The 21,484-nt window shown below is 32.3% G+C and overlaps 1 long non-coding RNA gene across 1 annotated transcript; it reads left to right on the top strand.

The window, feature by feature from the left end:
* The first annotated feature begins 12,030 nt into the window (after nucleotides 1-12,030).
* On the top strand, nucleotides 12,031-20,543 carry LOC107858515. The gene is made up of 4 exons (XR_001671047.2): nucleotides 12,031-12,143; nucleotides 14,928-16,026; nucleotides 16,129-16,206; nucleotides 16,322-20,543. It is a non-coding gene; the product is annotated as an uncharacterized LOC107858515 (long non-coding RNA).
* The last annotated feature ends 941 nt before the right edge of the window (nucleotides 20,544-21,484 follow it).

The raw sequence follows: 21,484 nt of genomic DNA, 5'->3' as shown, positions 1-21,484 counted from the left end.
TTGAAGTATTATAAGTAACAATTTATAATAGTAAGTAAGATTAGTAGCTTAAAAATTAAGTCAGATTATCAACTACAACGAGTTAGCTGAATTGATAGCGTAAAAGATGTTGGGTCTAGGAGTAAATGTGAATAGAAAATGAAGGGAACAAATGAATTGTGTTTTCACTTTAAGGAAGTAAAGTTCCTCCACATTGATGGGAGAAAAGAACATTCTTATGCTTATATCGAAGAACACTTCTTCATGTGGTTAGTGAGGCAAGAACATGACAAGCCTCACAACCATCGTTATGGTTGCTAGCTTAGCTTCCACTTCAAATTGGGGAAATGATCGAGAGGTATTCTTTTAGGACAAAATTCACTAAAATCTTGAGAATTAGTGAAGTTTTAATCCAATAGAAAATATTTTCATGTCACTAACACACCTTGAAGGGTGACCCTTTGAGGCACTGTTTCAAAATGAGACTGATAATATTTTCTTCATTTCCGTACGCATGTCACAACTCACCTGGAAGAAACGCAACCCTTCGAAGCACTGTTTCGGAATGAAATGATGACCTGCACGCGCATCTTCTTCTTCTTAAAAAACTCTAGTGTGATTAACAAACTGTTGAGTTAGTTCGTCGTTCAGCAAATTTGAGGTATCGCTATCTGCTGAAGTCAATCATTTTAACCTTGGGTATTTGAGGAAAATAAATTCTAAAGGACACACCGTGAATCCGGTGGACGTGATTCTTTCCGTTTCATCTCTTTCTTCAAGTTGGTTTTACTGTTTTTTCAGATTATAGTTTGAACTTTATATTGATAGTTATTCAAGTGTTTGAACTGATATTTAGAGTTTTTAAAACTTCATTTGAAAGTTGATAAGTTGCTTGAACTTGTGTTTGAAGTTCATGAAAAATTAAATACAGATTTTGTAACAACCAATGACAAAAGATTGCCACGCTAGCCAATTTTCTCTATTTTTTTATTTTTCATTTTTTAGATAATTGATAATGTTTCTTAAAAATAAAAAAATTTTGACATAACACCTTCCTCCTTTTCTAATGTTTTTCTTACAAGTTACAAATAGAAAATTTGAAAGGTCTTCTAAAATTATATACCCCAGCATGGTACAGGATAACACTAAAGTTAACATGCTTAAGTTTAAAATATCTTTTGAATTAAAGAAATCCAAGATGGTAAAGAGAAATACAAAGCAAGTATGTATGCTGCATGTGACCTTTCTGTATATGTGCAACATGTGCCCGTTATAGCCTCAAATATTAGCATTGTTGTACTTGTAGGCCTACTAACAATTTCATCTTGAGCTTCGATGATAAGCAGAAAAGGTCGAATAAGTTGACAATTTATTTACACGACAGTTTAACTCATTAATTAATACTAGGCAGTAGGAAGTGTGCAAAAATCGAACCGATCGATAAATCGAACTGAAAAAAAATACTAATAGGTTATTGGTATTGGTTTATTGGATTAACAATTTTTTATTGGTTTTATAAAAAAAATTATTGGGTAAACGGTTCGATTTCGGTTTTAGCTTATTGGGTTATCGGTTAAACCGATAACCCAGTAAGGATACACTAAGTTACTGTTTTACCCCTATTTATATTATATATAGAAATATTTATATTTTATATATATATATATATATATATACCCTATTTATTCACAATTCAGTGATTCTCAAAGTATTAACAGATTCAGGGCCACAAAGGCTCAACATAAAACACGGGTATTGTTGTGCATATATATATATATATGCGCGCACACACTACTTATTCACAATTTAGTGATTCTCAAAGTATTATCCTATTCAGGGCCACAAAGGCAAAATATAAAATACGGGTATTGTTGTATTGGAAAGTTTGAAGCATTTAGTAGCTTCCAACAATCAGGAATCAACTTTTTTTTTCAATCTAACATTCGGTTCAAGTTTGAAGATTCTTGTAAACTAAATGCATTGCGTGGGATTTAGGTGATAACTAAGATTTTATTTTTTTATTTTAGTTGTTATTGTTTCTATTTGTGATTATTTTCTTATCGGTTAAATTGAAAGTCGAACCGTTAAGTATCTAAAACCAATAAACCAAAAACCGATAAAAGAATATCTTATTGGTTGATTATTGATTTACATACTTAAAAATCAAAAATAGATAAACCGAACCAATAACCAATGGCGAACCCAGAATTTTAGGGTTGTGGGTGCTAACATTTAACATAAAGTTGTTATGTAAGGTGATATATAAAGTATAAATGTACAATTATTTGAACACAATTATGAGAGAAGCTAGGGAAAACGTTAAAAAAGAAGTTAAAAACTAAACAAGAAAAACATATAAAGATTGTTTTAGAAAAAATATTAAAAAATAGAAGAGAAGAAAAATATGTAATGCCATAGAAAGGAAAAGTCAGATTGCTAAAGGAGAAAAGAAGGTAAAAAAAGACGGCAACAATAACACTTGGGCAAGGTTCGAACTCACATGCTTGGCATGAAAACGCACCTTCAGGCTAATTTCAAACCAAAGCAACCATCCAAGCTTTTGACCTGTGGGTGCTACTGAATTACTATAATCATTTCTAAGAAATTTTTATATAGTAATTTATAGTTCACGACGGGGTCAGAAGGTGCTCGATGATACAAGCTAAATTGCCTCCGGATCTTTGGATAAGATACGTATGATGCTCGAGGTGCTTGATGACTCCTTAGTGCTTTTAAAAGATGCCACATGGAGGAAGATTACCATTAAGGAGGGTCAAAGAACTTTGACGAGGTCGAAGGAGTGCAAAACAGGGCTCGAAAGCCCCTTGGAAGAGTCATGCGCCTAAGGCGCTTTTGATTCGCTCTACCATTTCAAGAGCGTGTCAAAACAGCCCCTAGTGGGTCTTTTCTTACATATGGGTCACTTTTGGGCCCTAATTATGTAATATTTAGTCAAACTATAAATGTTTGGTAGCTAGGCTTATTTCCTTAGTTTTTGGATGATATTTTTTACATGATGTATTCATGAGACTCCATAGCAGTGTTTGAGTGCTTGGAAAAGCATGTGTTGAACTTTGCTTAGAAACGATGGTTGTAAGGCTAATCTAATCCCCTTTGCGGTCACTGTAAGATTTAGATGCCTATTGATAACCATTAAGGTAGGTTTTAGGATTTGATACATCATTCGATTGCCCTTTCAGTATCAATTTTGTGTTTATCTTTCTATCCTCGCTTTCCTAACTATCTTTACTTTACACATCTTCGATTTGAGTCCTCGAGGGTCGATTCATATCATTTGGTATCAGAGCCGAGCTTGATCTCATTCCTACGAAGTCAATCTTGGGTTTGCTATCTTGAAAATCAACAAAAAAGAGTTGTCAAAATCAAAAATCACAAAAAAGTCACTATTCACGTGTTTGGTCTTAAGTCAAAATTTGAGTCTTTGATTTTGTATTTTCTTGTATTTCGTGTGTTAGATTTTCATTTCCTAACACTATTAGAGTCCATACATCAAATTCGAGCTAAATCGGAGTGAAATTAAGCCTTATACGATCATTGGAAGCTTGGATTTGAAAAGAAGAAGTTTAAGGTGGGTTGCAATATTTTTAAGGTGTGTTGCTAGATTTGAAGTGTTGGGTGAAGAATTTGTGCAAAATAATATTTAGAATAAGTTTAGAATGTTGAAAAGTGCTTAGGTTCGAAATTTCAACTCATTCCACGCTAAGGAGAAAAAGTTGCAAAAGTTCGTGTTCTTGACATTCTTGAAGAAATTGTTATCTTCAAGAAGAATTTTCCAGCTAACATTAGTTGTTTGATCCATCAAGAAGAAATAAAAGGTGTGGAAAATTATTTGTACTGAAGCATTTCTAAAGGATTCCAAGTATATTTCAAAAGAAAGGACAAAGGGGGGCCAAAAGAGAGGCAAAAATATCATTCCAAGAGGGTTGGCTGATTTGCGCCCCATCTGCCCTTGACCTACGTTGGAACTGCTACAGCATCCCAAACGAATGTCAAACCAGTATGGGGACATCCAGATGCATCCAAGGTGCATTGGGGATGCGCCCAACCTGCTAGAGCAGGTCCCCAAACGCAAATTAACCCCTTCCAACGCAAATCAAGCCTCCAAACACATCTCAAGCTTTTCGATTCCATTTTTCTCAATGTTTGATTCCTAAATTTCATATTTTTGGTTCCTAAACTCTTCTTTTGATTCCTAAACTACTCATTAACTAATAATTCATCTACTAAGTTGATTGACTAGTTCTTGAGTCCTATTTTTTCATCGTCCAATTTCTTTCAAGATATTTTCTTTTTCAATTCTTTGTGGTTTCTTGATTCAGTTCCTTAAATAGTTTTTATTTCTTTGATTCGATCAAACAAGAATCCACTCCGACCACAAAGTAGAGATTGACACTTTATTATCCATCAGAGTATAAGAAGTTTCAGCACTATCGCTCCAATTATAAGGATCACAATGGTGAGCTCATACGAGTGTTGGTGAGGATTTTTACTGCTAATCTTGTTTGTTCATTTTGTAGGTACAAGTAGATATAATGGGAACATGTCTTCGATAGCCTTGTATGATTTTGACTACGACATAGGAAACTATTATTGTGGTGAAGAATGTTATGGCTACGAAGAAGATGGGGATTATGGGGGCTATGAATACAGCCATGATCAAATGTGTGAAAGCGGGAACCAAGGTATGAATGGAGGGTATAGTAGGAGTCAATGTCTTCCTACTCTATCTATCTTCAAAGGAGAATGGGATTCCGAAGTTTACCTTGATTGGGAATGGCAATGTGAAAGAGTCTTCAAGGATAGTGTTAGCGAAGCCGAACAAGCTACATATGCCCTTAAGTACATTCAAGGTCCGACCTTAGCATGGAGTAAACTTTCAAGGACTCCTACCCAAACTTGGGGTGTCTTGAAAGAGTTCTTGAGGCTAATCTATGTGCGAAGAGTTATACAAAGCTTTATAATAGTGATCCAAGAAAACAAGCATGTTCAAGATGGGTAGAGATTTGTGGAGTTTTGAGATGTGTTCTTATACTTGATGATTGGTTTCACGCAAACTACATAACTCCTCTTATGGTTGATTATCTAGGGATACCTCGAGTGTCCAAGCATTTCCCACACGTCTTGGAAGGCTATAGATTCTTTGAGAGCGTAAAGGTTTCCTTCACTCGAGATGGGTACTTTGAGGAAGTGTAGTGTGACATGACCCCCTTCGAACATGGACACTTATGCTTGGGCTCTAATTGGTTTGCATAACATAAGATTCCAACTGTGCAAAATTGGCCTCAAATTGTATTAGAGCAATGGGGGAACCATCTCTTTCCACCTACCCTTCCTAAATCTCAAGGCAATGTGGTCACTTACTCCAAGCCAAAAAGAATTTAGAAACAAAAGATTGAGAGAAGTAAGTGAGTGCAAGGTGGCAACCTAAGAAAGGAAAAATGAGAGGCTTTAAGGAGTGAAGGGGTTGCCACCAACCGGAGCTAACATTGTTTGTCCTTCTTTTAATAAGGACATATGTGTAGGTACCAACATTGTAAGCGAAAAAGAACAAGTGGTAAAATAGAAGATTCCTTTTGAAGAACTTAGGAAGGAAATCCTAATTGAATCCAAAGCTTGTGGAGGACCTTCACACCAAGGTAAAGAAGAATGTGCTCAAGAACTCCATGGTAAAATAGATAACTCTTACACCCATGTGCATGAAAAAGATGATTGTGTGGCTAATAGCCCATTGAGTGTGACTAGTAGCTTACCTACATATGAGTCTAATGATTCTTTACCTCTTGATGATGATGTACCTAATGTGAGTATGGATACACTAGTTGATCCTATTGATGATTGAATTGACTCTTTTTGTAAGATTAATTTGTGTCCACCTAGTGTTGAAGCCATTGTGTTAGATGATACTACATCATCTTGTGGAAATTGTATTGATCAACGTGTGTGTGAAACTAGTCCATCACTTGAGGATGTGCGTAATGTGATTAGAGAACCTTAAGTGAGTGATGAAATTGAGAATGGTAGTCAAGAAAATGGGAGTGACCCTTTGAGTTTGTCCTTTAGTGAAGATCCTCATAGAGATGATCATGTGCTTGAAATATCTTTGACACTTGATAATGGTCTTTTAGAGAATAGACATGCATGTTCTACATCCTCTCCATAGATAGATCCTTCTCTCTTTAAGAATAATATCTTGTTTGAAGATAATGAGATCACTCCTAGTGAATTACCTAGTGGTGTGGATAGCATTGTTGATATGGCTTATCTTGAGGGCTATATTCCATATGACAACCCACTATAGTGTAACAACATTCCTCCTAAAGATGGAAATCACTTCTTGAAATATGAGAGTACTCTTAAGGGAAAGGAATGTGAAGTTTTGGAAAGGAATAATCAATTGGGTGATGATAACTTTGATTTGCTTGAATCTTTAAGAAACCCAATAAGTAATTGTTGCTTAGAAAATAATTATGGATGTGATCCTTTATATGACACCCCACCCTTGTTTTATATTTATAAGGATGAATTCTTACTTCTTGTAAAGGCCTAAGTAATAAACCCTTTGATATTGGTGGTGGTATGTTTCCCCTCTTGAGGATTCCTCCATTGAAAGAGAAAGCATCAATTACTTGGAAATTTCTTCCTCTTCTACTTTGTGTGACCTTATTGTTAATAATACTCATGGTGATGATTTTAAATCTAATAGTAAGTACGTGCATGAGGGTACCTTAGTTGAAGTTGACTTGAGTGATACCTTTCTCTACTCTCCCTTTGCTTTTGATGATGTTTATGCTAATGAGAAGAGTATATATTTTAGTTTGGGTGAAGCTAGTGGGGGAAAAAGAGTATTGTCTAGACCCATGTCTATGGCCACTCTTTCCATTTGACCCCGGTGCCAAATTTGGATATGGTGATTGTGGCACACCCAACTTATTGCTTGGTCCACATGAAAACCAAAGTTTGAATGAGGGTGTTGGTATCCTTCCCTATGATGAAAAGTCTTTCTCGGGGATCCACAATCCACTTAAGGGACCAACATTGTGTAAGGAAAGAACTTCAACCAAGATGAAGGTTTTTTTAAAAAAAAAGAGATACATGAAAAGCACCAAGAGAGTTCACCATTGTCTGTTTCCCTTTTTTACCAAGGTTTCGCCACTTGTAGGTCAAGAAGAGAGTCTTCTATTAAAACTACTTTGAATGAACTCCATTCGTGTGATACCCTTCCTCATTATATAAGTAGGAATGATAACCTCCTACTCAAAGGTGGTATCATTCTTAAGAACCCACGGGCAAATGTGTCATTGTCTCCTTTGGGTGTTGCTTAAAACTTTGCATCCTTGTCTGATACACTTGTGCTTAAGTTGCATGAATCCCAACTTGTGGATGCCAAATTGACTATGTACTTGAAAGGAAGAATTCATATGTGCTTAAATGTCTTGATTCCATCCTTGTGGGCCTTATGTGCTATGTATTTTGAGCCAAATGGCCTTCTTATAGATAATATCACCTTGAATGATGCTTTTACAATTATTTCCTTCCTATACTACCTCTTTGCTTATGATGATATTCATGCTATTATTGGATTTGTTTTGTGTGGAGGTAGGAAACTTATTAATTGGTTCACTTGTTTGAATGACAATGCTATATGGATCTTGTGGACTTTAAAACCAATTGAGGCACCACTTTTGATGTGGTCTCTTGAAGAGGTACAGAAACAATTGTGTCTTATGGCACCTAAGGTGAAGGTAATTTTACCTATTGAACTATTTGATGCCATTATGACTTTTGTGATTTCCTTATCTTTTGATGAAACCCATAGCCAACCCCTTTGTGCATTCTTCGATAAGTTTGCAATGTTTAAAACAGGGGATCCTTGGTTATATCTTAAGTGTTGGCAACCTTGGCATGATGATATGATTATTTGTGTTAAACCTAACCCTCATGTCATGAGGATATTGTATTTTTTTTACCTTTCTTTGGTTTGCAAGGTTTGAATTTAAGGTCGAATCCTTTTCAAGAAGGAGAGGATGATACAAGCCAAATTGCCTCCGAACCTTTGAATGAGATATGTATGATGCTCGAGGTACTTGATGACTCCTTATTGCTTTTAAAAGATGCCACATTTAGGAGGGTCAAAGGACTTTGGCGAGGTTGAAGGAGTGCAAAACAAGGCTCGAAAGCCCCTTGGAAGGGTCATGCGCCCAAGGCACTTTTGATCCACTTTACCATTTTAAGAGCGTGTCAAAACAACCCCTAGTGGGTCTTTTCTTACATTTGGGTCACTTTTGGGCCCTAATTATATAATATTTATCCAAACTATAAATTTTTGGTAGCTAGGCTTATTTTCTTAGTTTTTGGATGATATTTTTTACATGATGTATTCATGAGACTCCATGGGAGTGTTTGAGTGCTTGGAAAAGCATGTGTTAAACTTTACTTAGAAACGATGGTTGTAAGGTGAATGTAATCCCCTCACCCTAAGAGTTAGGTGCCTATTGATAGTCATTAAGGGAGTTTTAGGATTTGATACGTCCTTCGATTGCCCTTTCGATATCAATTTCGTGTCTATCTTTCTATCCTCATTTTCCTATCTATCTTTACTTTCCACATCTTTGATTCGAGTCCTCGTGGGTCGATTCATATCATTGCACTCCAAAAATATGTGTGGGTCCGCCCCTGCTAATAACACATAAAATTGAATCGAACCGACTGATGCATACCCCTACTAGCTTAGCAGATATAGTTTTCAGTCTAGAATCTTTACTTGGTAGAATTTTCTTGGATCGCCAATATGGGATAAAATACTAACAATAGAAGAAATTTATAATTATGAGCTAACATCAAAAGATATGCTTTTAGGAATGTCATTTTTAGATAAACTATACCCACACATAATAACTAAAACATACTGGTAGTTTACAACACCATGTAAACAAAAGGTTAGAGCAAAAAGAGTTACTAATAAAATAAGAAAGAAAACTGATTGGATAAAAAGAAGTGAAAAAATTACGCAAAAACTAGAAACTATAAAAACAACTGAAGATACGATAGAACTAATAATATTTTCAATAAATAAGGAAGAAATGACCATATTTTCAATAGATAAGGTAGAAATAATTAAAAATAAATTAAAACAACTATATAGTGATGATCCATTAAAAGGATGGGAAAAACATAAAACTACTGTGAAAATTGAACTAGTAAATAAAGATAGTATAATAACTCAAAAACCATTAACATATAATTTTGATGATTCAAAGGAATTTAAAATACACAAAGATGAACTATTAGAAAAACAATATATACAGAAAAGTAATAGTAAACACAATAACCCAGCATTTATAGTAAATAAACATAGTGAACAAAAAAGAGGGAAAAGCAGGATGGTTATTGACTATAGAAACCTACATGCAAAAATAATAACATATAATTACCCAATACCAAACAAGATATTAAAAATAAGACAAATACAAGGATATAACTATTTTAGCAAGTTTGATTGTAAGTCAGGATTTTATCACTTAAAACTAGAAGAAGAATCTAAAAAGTTAACTGCATTTACAGTACTACAAGGCTTTTATGAATGGAATGTACTACCATTTGGATATAAAATTGCACCAGAAAGGTATCAACATTTTATGGATAACTATTTTAAACAATTACCTAATTGTATAGTATACATAGAGGATATATTATTATATTCAAAGACTAAAGAGGAACATCTAAAATTAGTAGAATAATTTATAAATATAATCGAAAATTTAGGAATAAGCCTAAGTGAGAAAAAGGCAGAAATAATGAAAAATCAGATAGAATTCTTAGGAATACAAATAGATGAAAACAGAGTAAAAATACAACAGCATATACTACAAAAGATAGTAAATTCAAAAGAAGAGTTAGATACAAAAAAGAAATTACAGTCATTCTTAGGATTAGTAAACCAAGTAATAGAATATATGCCAAAACTAGCAGAAAATTTAAAACCACTACAGAAAAAGTTAAAAAAGGATGTAGGATATAATTACAATGAAGAAGATAGAAAACAAGTACAAAATAAAATACTTTGTAAAAAAATACCTAAATTACAATTTCTAGATGAAAACAAGAATTTTATATATCTAGTAGAAGCAGATGCAAGTGAGTACAGCTACGGAGGAGTACTCAAATACAAATATGAAAACGAAAAAATAGAACATCATTGTAGGTATTATTCGGGAACATTTAATGAAACAGGAATAAAATGGAAAATAAATGGGAAAGAATTATGTTCATTATATAAATGTTTATTAGCATTTGAACCATTTATCGTATACAACAAATTTATTGTGCGAACATATAATACACAGGTACGGTGGTGGCTAACTAATAAAATACAAAATTTAGTTACAACAAAAGAAATATGGAGATTGGTGTTAAAATATATTAAATTTTATATTTACAGTTGAAATAATTAGTACTAACAAAAATGTTATTGCAGACTACATATCAAGACAAAGCTACACAGACTGATATAACAGAAAAAAATACACTAGAAGAAGTACTCAAAACCCTAACTATACTTTCACTAAAAGTGGACAGTATGGGCAATGACATAGAAAATCTAAAGACTAATGAAGATAAACTGAAGTCTAAAGCTATAAGTCAACAGCATGACTATAAAAATGCAGAGCTATCGATCGGAAGACATAAAAAATCCAGAGCTAAAAGGAGACGTTGGGATACTCCATAAAACCCATAACCTTTATCAATCTACAGCTGCAGGTACAAGCAAAGGAGTTAATAAATAAGGATTGAACCCGAACAAGATATTTGATAAACCATTTATACCAAAAATACAAAAAGACCTTTTATTCGTACCCCCACAAACTACTACATATTTAGAAAGTCTAAACCAAGATAAAAAAGCCTATAACCATATAACCAGATCATATATAGAAAATATCCACAAAATACAAACTTACCTAAACCTCAAACCCAGAGCCACAAATATCCAAGAACCAAACCAAGACTATATAACCCAAAAGTTACACGGATACAACAAGCTAATTGCACTCCCAAAGATCAGTACAAACCTAGTTAAAACTTGTTTCAGATATGGATTACTTAATACCATATATACCCAAGATGGAAGTGAATTATCAGCTATACGAAAAATATACAAAGCATTTATAACCGACAAAAAGATAACCAAAGGAAATTTATTTTTCATAAAATTTTATACTGCGCCAACAGAAATATTATATGATGAAATCAAACCAATTATACAAGTTATAAAAATTGGATTGACCAGAGATATGATCATACCAGAAGACATTGGACAGCAACCAAAAATACCAAAAGTAAAGATACCAGATTTCTACGCAAACAAGCAAATTATTGGAATATCTACGATTATTCAAGAACTAGCAAATAATTATCTCAATGGAAACCTAATATGGAGCTATTATTCAAGAGATCAGTTAATGATTTAGTCAAATTTAAGAACGCTAAGACAATCAGATATGGAAGAAGTTCAGAAGTGGATAATGACATTACTTAACCCAGAAAGACAACCAACTACAAGAGCAATTAAGAAAGGATTCATTTTAGAAGAATTATTGACCAGATACTGTAAGTTAATAGGACACAAATACCCATATCACCTATGTTCAAGATGCAATAGAGAAGATAATGTTATCCCAGAAGTCCAACTAGAATAAGAGAATCAATCAAGGCAGATACAACAAGACCAATGACAAAGAAGATAGAGACAACTACAATAAACGGAGGAAAATCAACTAAGAAGATAAGGATGGAAAAAGCCAGCCAATGAGAAAATAAAGAAGATTCCCCGACAAGATAAAAAGTTACGAAAGAGACATGTACATTAATTATTGCTTAGTTTTTCAGCACTTTTTCTAAAGTTAATTTTACTTTTTGTAAAAGGAGGACAAATGTAAAGTAGGAATAGTTTACGTAGGAATAGTTTACCCGCTTTTTAGATTATAAATAGGTAGGCCATTCGACAATCTAAGGCAAGTCTTTCTACGGAGAGCAAGCCTTCTTTGTAAACAATCAAAAATTCTCTCAAATATCCAATAAGATATTTACTTTTATACTCAGATATGGATGATCAAAGCTCAGAATTATCAAATCTACAAGAACAGGTATTTTCATTTATGATTATGAATAGCTAAGTCCATTAATTTCTAACAATCATGATATGATAAAATAAGTTCATATTAGTTACTATATAGTAGCACTATTCAAAGAATAATATGTTGCAAAGTTTATTAGCAAAGAGGAAAAGGAGAAAGTTTCCAAAACTATGTCATCCTAAATGTGAAATCGGTAAGGCAGAGAAGACGTGATAGAGTAGTAACCAGAGTTGAGGCACTGTTTAGGGAAAAAGTACCCGAACGTACCATGCTAATAGTGACAGAGGAACATAGTTATTTAAGAATATTCTGGTATATAGTAATCTAAGATGATCATATTTTATTATGTATATGATTGGAAGGAATACTTTGGAACTGAGCATCATTTGAAAATGACAACCTACTTATCTAATGAGATGATTAATAAATTTAAGATACTTGTTTTGTATGTACTTAAGGATATAGAAATAATAGATCTAAAGAAACTTATATGGGAAAAGATATTTAATTTTGAGGATGAAGAGTTATTAAATCTAGAATGGATAGAATATGAATTAGAAGATATAGACTTACATGATGATAGACAATATTATTCAGATTGGTATTACTAAGATTAAAAGGATAAACTACGAATACTTAGAATATTGGAGAAAAGATATGGAAGAAATAAAATTAATAGAAATGCTAATGAAAAAGAATTTAATTAAATACATGAAAACAAAAGATATGGAACATATAGAATACCTTAAGAATAATATAGAAGAATTAATAAGATTAAAACAAATAACAAAGGAATATTATGATAAGCATTTAATCAAACATGAAACCAAACATAAAATTATACATTAGGTATCTAACCCCCCAATTTGTGGTGCGGTGAACGTACATGAGCGTACTTAATTAATTTCATGGATATATATATATATATATATATATATATATATATACTAGTTTAGGTGTACGCGCTTCGAGCGTGTACACTAAATATGATATTTTCTTTAAATAATAAAGATGAATACAATAATTAAATTTAACATTTTTTGGAGAATTTATTTAATTAAACCTAACCTTTACCAAAAAAATTGTCAAAGTGATCGACATTCATTTATCACCTGTAAACTGCAACAAATAATACGATGAACAAAACAATATAATTAAATCTAACATTCACACAAAAATTTTCTCAAAGCCGTCTAACACTCATCTACCACCTATAATCTATAACAAAATAATACGATAATAAAGATATCAAAATAATACAACTAAACTTTACATTTACACAAAAAAAAAATCTCAAAACAGAGATATAAAAATAATACAATAAAACCTAACATTTACCTAAAAAAATTTATCAAAGTCGACTGACATTCATTTACCACCTGTAAACTCATCATGTAAACTGCAATAAAATAATACAATATTGATCACAAAACTTCAATTTTGATGAAATTAATTCTTGTCTGAGCAAAAATTTTGACTCTAAAGAATAACTTGAATGAAAACAAAGAAGACATATATATACATAGACATTGAATTCTATTATGTTGACAAAAATAGTAAAGAAGTTGAGGGTTAGAAAATTAAGCATCCACCAATCTAGATATGCAACCGAATCAAGTTAGATGAGCATCAATCATATTTTTTTCAATAAGTAAACCGATTTCGTCTCTAGTTTAACGTGCATCTTAATATTTATAGAAGTATTTTCTTAATAGAGTCCTATTTTAGGAGTATTTTCTATCCTATTATAGATATAGATCATAGATTATAGATAAGATTATTTCTTTTTTTTGGATTGAATATGAACGTGTATGTTATAATTTAGTTAAAATAGGATTTTGATTTTTGTGTACATAAAAGAAAAATAAATTATTTAAATTACCTTCACACAAATTATACTCTTCAAAGGATTTTGTATCTAATACTCTAATATACGTTTTGTTTTTTACTTTTCACAATTTTTCCCACTTTGAGGTTTTTCATTAGGACACCTTTTTTTTTCTTTTTTATACTCTAATTTATGGATTCATATTGATTTATTGGTTTTGCAAAGAATTTTTGTTTTTGTTTGTTCAAATTTAGTTAGAATAGGATATTGATTGTGCATTTGTACTGTCGGCCAAATTTATATTAATTTATTGGATTTGTAATTTAAATAGAAGATGTGAAAAGACGATTTTATCTAAAGGGGAACTTTTAATGAATGGTAAAAATTTCAAATGTAATTTATAAGGCCCTTCACACTTTTGTGTGTGTGTGTAAAACAAAAACTAAAAGCATCAGTAGAAGTCAAATGTCAGACAAATAGAAAATCATATGGCAGTTTTTAAGATAAAACTTGATAGTATTGTAATAAAAAATTTTAATTAAAGGATATTAAAATTTAAATCTGATTAAGAAACAACAAATCTCAACTATGTTCATTCCTGAGCAGGCATCATGGATGATTAGGAAAATACTGAGTATGAGGAAATATGCTCACATAATAAGGGTGGCAAACAACACTACTTTTCCAAGTGCTGCATAATGGAGTTTTAAAGATCTCTAAGGCTTATACACTATTAAGAGGAGGGATATCGAAGATGGACTGAAGAAATCTAGTATGTAATAGTTGTGCAGAACCCAAATAGGTGTTTATATTATGGCACTACAAGAAAAGTGCTTATTACCTGGGGATCTTACCTAGGGAACAATATCGCAGGAAATACATATGGATTTACCTATGAAATTTTTAAATTGCTAAACATTAAAATATATTACCTGTGAACTATATATTTACAACAAATTTTGCAGGTAAATTTTGGTGCGATATTGCACAAATTTCGTACTTGCGACATTACCTGAGAAAATATATCGGCAGGTATATTATCTCTAAGTAAATCCGCAGGTATGTGGACAAATATATATATATATATATATTTTAAATCCATAGGAAAATTCCCAGGTAATTTATCCTATGAATTTATGTTGAGATATTTTGGTGGAAATTTATCTGGAGCATTTTATTACCTGAGAATTATTTGCTGTGAATTTACCTGGGGATTTATTTTTGAGAATTTACCTACGAAATTATTACATGAGAAATTATTGGGGGATTGTGTTGCTATAAATTTAGCTGAAAATATTTCTTGGAAATTTACGTAGGATTTTTGTGACTTAAACAATTTAAATAGGAAAAGGATAAACTTGAAGAATGAAAACATAAAATTAAAAAAATTAGGCATTAAATTGATGGACACATATAATCAAACAAAAGATGCTCAAGGAAATTAGTTTGTTGACATAGATGGTACCATAGATGTATTTGAGCTAAATAAACCTTAGCTTAGCTCGTTATTGAGATTGAAGAATTAATGGTTATCAAAGAAATTAAAGAGGTGAAATTTCATCGGCCTAAGATAGGGAAGAATGACTTAGGGCTCAAATAGAGTGCTTTTCTATTGGTTTCTACAAGTTGATTTCAATATTATTGTAAGGCATCATGTTAAGCATGACAATATAATAGCAAGCAATGTACATTTAGGAGTCATTGGGTATGAGATGTAAGGTATAATAATCACGACATAAAATAAAAAAAATTATTTTATTTTTATTGAATTGAAAGTATTAGGTAGTTTTGAAATTATATACATAATTAAACAAAAAAATGTATGAAAAATATATAAGTTGAAACAAGAATTTTGGACAAAAACGTGAAAAGCTATTCATTCCCTCCTTTTTCCCCCATTGACTGCTCATTCTCACACTAGACTCTCCACCTTCCAAATCTTCCATTTTCAATTTTCATTTTTCTTTTCTGAAGAATGAGACACAACTTTCAATTCTCTAAGCAGGCAACGAGAAGACCCAGAATCAAAGTCTCAATTGCTTGCAGAGATATTCGAAATCAGAGGTTAGTCTGCAATACAATATTTCAAATTTTAGTTTCTTTAACTTCTACTGTAAATTCCATACTTTTTTCACTTGCAAATATCCCCACTTGATCATTTTGAAGTGAAAGGTTCTGGTTTGTGTGTATCTGACTTTCATCAACTGATGATATGGATTGCTTCACTTTGATGTGCTTGGTAGTGTGAGTAGATAATCTCTTACTGCTTTCATATGATTGAACTGACTTAAAAGAAGTTTACTCTATTTTGGAATCTTTTTTATTTTCTTATTTTTGTACTTCTTACTCTTTTTTTCAGTCGCAGTGGGATTGTCTACGGGTTTGATGTCATTATGGTTGTGGAGTTGCTTTATGGAGTTGTTTAAATTTATACGAATTTTAATTTACCTATGATATATGATATTTGTTACAAATATTTGATTGTGGTTCTCTAATTTTGCAATCTTTCGGTCCTCTTATTCTCTTATGGTTCAGTTTTTTCTTACTGAATATTTAATCACTTAATTTTATTATTGAATATTTTTGTGTTAACTTTTAAAGTATTTGAATGTTGGAAAGAGCAATCGCTATATGAAGTATTCACAGAAGCTCATTTATATGATATTTATTACAAATATTTGATTGTGGTTCTCTAATTTTGCAATCTTTCGGTCCTCTTATTCTCTTATGGTTTAGTTTTTTCGTACTAAATATTTAATCACTTAATTTTATTATGGAATATTTTTTTGTTAACTTTTAAAGTATTTGAATGTTGGAAAGATCAATCGCTATATGAAGTATTCACAGAATCTCATTTAATTGCATCAACATGAATGTATCGTTGTTCTTCCTCTTTTATACATTTTGGCTTTTCGTTGAATGAAACTCTGGTTGGTTGATCAAAATTGATATTAAATGTGACGCTTCTACTTTTTAAACCTTTTTCTTTTTGTTGAATTATGTGAACTGTCTCATCTAAATGGTTAAACCATTAATGAATGATTTGTTTATATATTTTTATTAGCAGTCGCTATAAGAGAAGCATTAGCACTGTAGTTTAGCTTTTTCTTGTTTTCACCTTTCCTTGAATCTTGGAACCTTTCCAGCAGTGTGGTTTTAAAGGTTTCTAATTCTCATCTCAAGTTTCAGAATATCAATTATTTCAAATTGCCTGCTTTCTTTCTTCTGGTTGATTTTTTGGTCAAATAGTAAAGTTTTTCCATTTAACCCAAAGTGCCAAATTACAAACCTGTCAGTCTTTTTGGACTCAAGCTGGCTACATATGATCCTATAAGTCTAAACTTTTCAGTCTCAAAGCTGCTTACATTATATCTAAACTAGCTTTATAAGATAAAGACATACAAATAGTTATCTAGCTAGGATACAAATTCATTTGTTGTAGCATTGATCCCATTTAGGATGTTGTTTCCCTACAATATGGAGTTGCAGTGCTATTTCATAAAGTCTTTGTATGGTCTCTTTGCCTGATTCCTGAACCGTTTAGCATTTCTTTCAGCTTAGATTTGATAAACTAGTACAGCATAGCAGAATCTAAGCAATTTTGCTTGAGGTCTATTCTTACTGATCCTCGTAGTTAGCCATGCTACGTCATGATTCCAGCCTCATATGGTCCTATAGCCTAGCCCTTTTAAGAGCTCTATCCATATTCTTGTAGAATAAGGACAATTAAAGAATAGGTGGTCAAGATTTTCTATTATCTTCCCTTTCCACAACACATAGTCTGTAGTCATTGGTTTTTACCCACTGCAGTATTCTATCAATCGTATTTAACCTATTATGCAAAGCTAACCATAAAATGAATTTTTGCCTGGGGAGTTGACCTTGAACTAACACTTGTCTACTCCATTCAACTTTAGGATACTAAGGCATCATTCTCAGGTAAATTCGGTGTTTTCTTCAGTTGTGTATATACAAGTTGTTGTCACCTCCAGTGCTTCCAGTGAATCTTTGCTCATTTATAAAGTTTTAGCAAGACTAGTACTTAAAAATTCTACATTTGGACTTTCACTTTCAAGTTTGATACTATCTGGCAAGTTGAGGTTGTTGCCACCTTTGTCATTGTTATTTTTGCTCTCTTGTGGCACCATTTCCTTAACTATATATGGCTTATCTCCATCTTTATCCAACTTTCTGTTTGAAGCCTCAACTTTTTTGCTTATTTATTTTGATTCCATTAGAGTCTCCCTTTCTCTGATAGTTCCATCACTTGAAGCTGAAGAAGATTAACTTTGGGTTCTAGATGCAGTAACTTCTTTTGTCATAAGCTTCCTCCTGTATAAAAATTCTGAAGTTGGTATATTGTTATCATCATCTGATGATTTTACAACTCTCATTTCACAATCTGGAATTTTGCCATCTTCTATAACCTCATTATATTTCTGCAAAAATTCACAAGATTCAAAGGCGTTAATCTTTTTGTGAGTTCTAGACAACTTTCCCTAAACTTTCTACTGTATAATCTATTTCACTCCTTGGATTCACACTTTTTGGATTTTTCACCTTATGCCATCTAGCTACCCTTGGCTCCCTAAAGTAGATGAAAGTGCTACGCTTAAACTACAAATTGGTAAATCTCTTCCAAGCTCATAGCTGAACAAAATGAAGTGGAGCGCAAAGGATAATATCTGAATCATCTTTTATACATCTAGAATTACTAATTTTTCCAGAGTTCTTAGACAAAGCTACAATCAACTGTTTAAGCAAGTTGAGATCCCTATAAATACTTGAAAGAGCAGCAGGAGCAAGTGAAATTAGAATTCCTTCAGAAATATAAATTGCTATAGGGAAAAGAGTTCTATCCACAACCTAATAACTTCTAGCAGAAAGCACATACCTTGACAACCAACGGGACAAAAATGCAACATGCTCCAAATTGTCACCTCTTCCTACAAAATATTTCATCCTGGAATGGTAACTAACATTCATTTTATGCGCTCTAATAACTTTATGAGCCCCACAAAGAGTTTTTCCCACTTTAACAGAATCAATACCCTTAACAGGATCATTAGATCTGCAACACACTTCTTGTGACCAATCTTTTTCCCTTAAATCAAGCACGTGAAAATATTTTTATTGAAGGGTGACAGTGAGACTTGAATTTATGACCTCTATTTGTAATGGTATCAAGTTGGATTGTATGAAGCACCTCATCTAAAGATCTAAACTAGTAAAGAGGAGACACTTGTATATAATTATTTTAGTTTTGCAACACTATACTTTTACCTATTTCTGACTCATAACAACCTTGCATCAATATAATTTACATGTTTTATGAGATTATTCAGCTATTCTACTTAATATATCTTATCTTTAAAGTTAAATATGTTGGTCGAACATGATTTTCTAGAATAACTTTGTGATGTTTTGATACAAAATTAAAATTGTTGGTCGAACATGAGTTTGTAGATTAGCTTTGTGATGTTTTGATACAGAATTCATCTTTTATTTTTACATTCTTTAGTCGAAGTAACATGTATATTTTGATTGAATGAAAAATTACTTCAAATATATTTGTTCTTAGAAGAGTGAACTTTTATTAAATAGGAAATTATTCAGTGCCTAAATTTTATCGTTATGTGTTTAAATATATGTGTTATCTTTTGGTTCAAAAAATAAATATTTTCGAGCATTGAAAATGAATTTACAAATAGACTTTTTTCTAGTAAAGTGGCATATACAGATGAATTTATAAAACACGTGGAAGTTTTCATTAAATTTTCTTCCAGTAAACCAAAGTACTTGTCCGAGATAGTCATAAGGTGTCCTTGTAAAATTTATAAGAGCGTGAAGCATTTGACACCAGATAAAGTTAATGTGCACCTTTTCAAAAAAGGTTTCACTCTAGGATATTGGTATTGTACGTCACATGACGAGGAAGCTCCTTCAATTACTTTTAATAAACAAGTCCATTCAAGTGATTCCAGTAGTCGTCAAGGATATAGTTTTGACATGCCTTCAAATAGTCAAAGTAACATTCTAGTGAAAGTCTCTGAACACATAAATAGGTATCAAGGTATGGTTTATGATGTTGATGGTATAGAGCTTGATCATCATGTTGAACCTATTGTAGAAGAGTCTCCAAATATGGGTGCTACCAAATTTTATGAGATGTTGAATTCAGCTCAAGAACCCTTATGGCTCAGATGTAAATATTCAGAGTTGTCTACAGCTGTTACAATGATGATTATAAAATTTGAATACAATATGTACCATGGTTGTTTTAATGCAATGGAACAATTAATGAAGGATACAAGCTACCCGAATAATAAGATACCTCTTGATTACTACCAGGCAAAGAAGTTAGTGGCGGGGCTTGGTTTAACTAGCCAAAAGATTGATTGTTACGTTAATGAATGTATGTTGTATTACAAGGTTGATCAAGAGATAATAGAATATAAGTTTTTAAGGAACCTCTCTATAAAGAACACATAGGAAAGAAGGTTAGCAAAAAAGTTCCACACAAGACTATGCATTACCTGTCATTTATTCCTAGGATTTAATGACTATACACTTTAACTCGATCTGCAGAGCACATGAGGTGGCACTCTGAAAATCACAGGGAAGAAGGTGTTTTGTGTCACTATTCAGATGGAGAAGCATGAAAAAATTTTGACTGAACCTATCCAGACTTTGATTTAGATCCTAGGAATGTTAGCTTGGTCTTTGTAGCTCGGTCTTTGTTCTTATGGTTTTACTCCTTATAGCCAGTCAGCATCACCGTACTCTTGTTGGCCCGTGATTGTTACTCCTAATAATCTTCTTCCTAATATTTGTATGTCTGTCCTATGTTTGTTTTTAACATTGATTATTTCAGGTCCTCACAATCCGAAGAATAAAATTAATGTGTATCTTCAACCATTAATAGATGAGTTGTTATAATTATGGATAGATGGTGCACTAACTTATGAAGTGTCGAAGAAGCAAAATTTCCTCAAGCGAGCTACATTGATGTGGATAATTAATAATTTTTTTGCTTATGGCATATTGTCGGGATAGAGTACAACAGGTAAATTAGCATGTCCAATTTGCATGGAACAATCAAAAACTTTTCATTTTATAAATGGAAGAAAAGTTACTTGGTTTGATTGTAACCATCAATTCTTGCCTCTCAATCGTAAAATTTAGAAGAAATAAGAATTCTTTTTATAAAAGAAAAGAGGAAAAGACTAGGCCTCCTCCTAGGTTAACTGGAGATTAAGTGTGGGAAAAAATGAGAGGGTTTCCTAAGATCTCTAAATCTGATCCACACAAATTTTATGACTATGAAAAATCACATAATTGGACCAAAAAAAGCATTTTTTGGGACTTTTCATATTGGAAGATCCATCTAGTTCGTACCAATATTGATGTAATGCATACAAAGAAGAACTTCTTTGACAATATTTTTCATATTTCATGGACAACAAGGAGAGGACAAAGGATAATGAGAAGGCAAGAATGGATTTGAAAGTGTATTATCAAC

Source organism: Capsicum annuum, chromosome 2, assembly GCF_002878395.1.
Source record: "Capsicum annuum cultivar UCD-10X-F1 chromosome 2, UCD10Xv1.1, whole genome shotgun sequence".
Classification (NCBI taxonomy): Eukaryota; Viridiplantae; Streptophyta; class Magnoliopsida; order Solanales; family Solanaceae; genus Capsicum; species Capsicum annuum.
The sequence above is the reverse complement of the archived record's forward strand: the minus strand, read 5'-3'. Positions and strand labels throughout refer to the sequence as shown.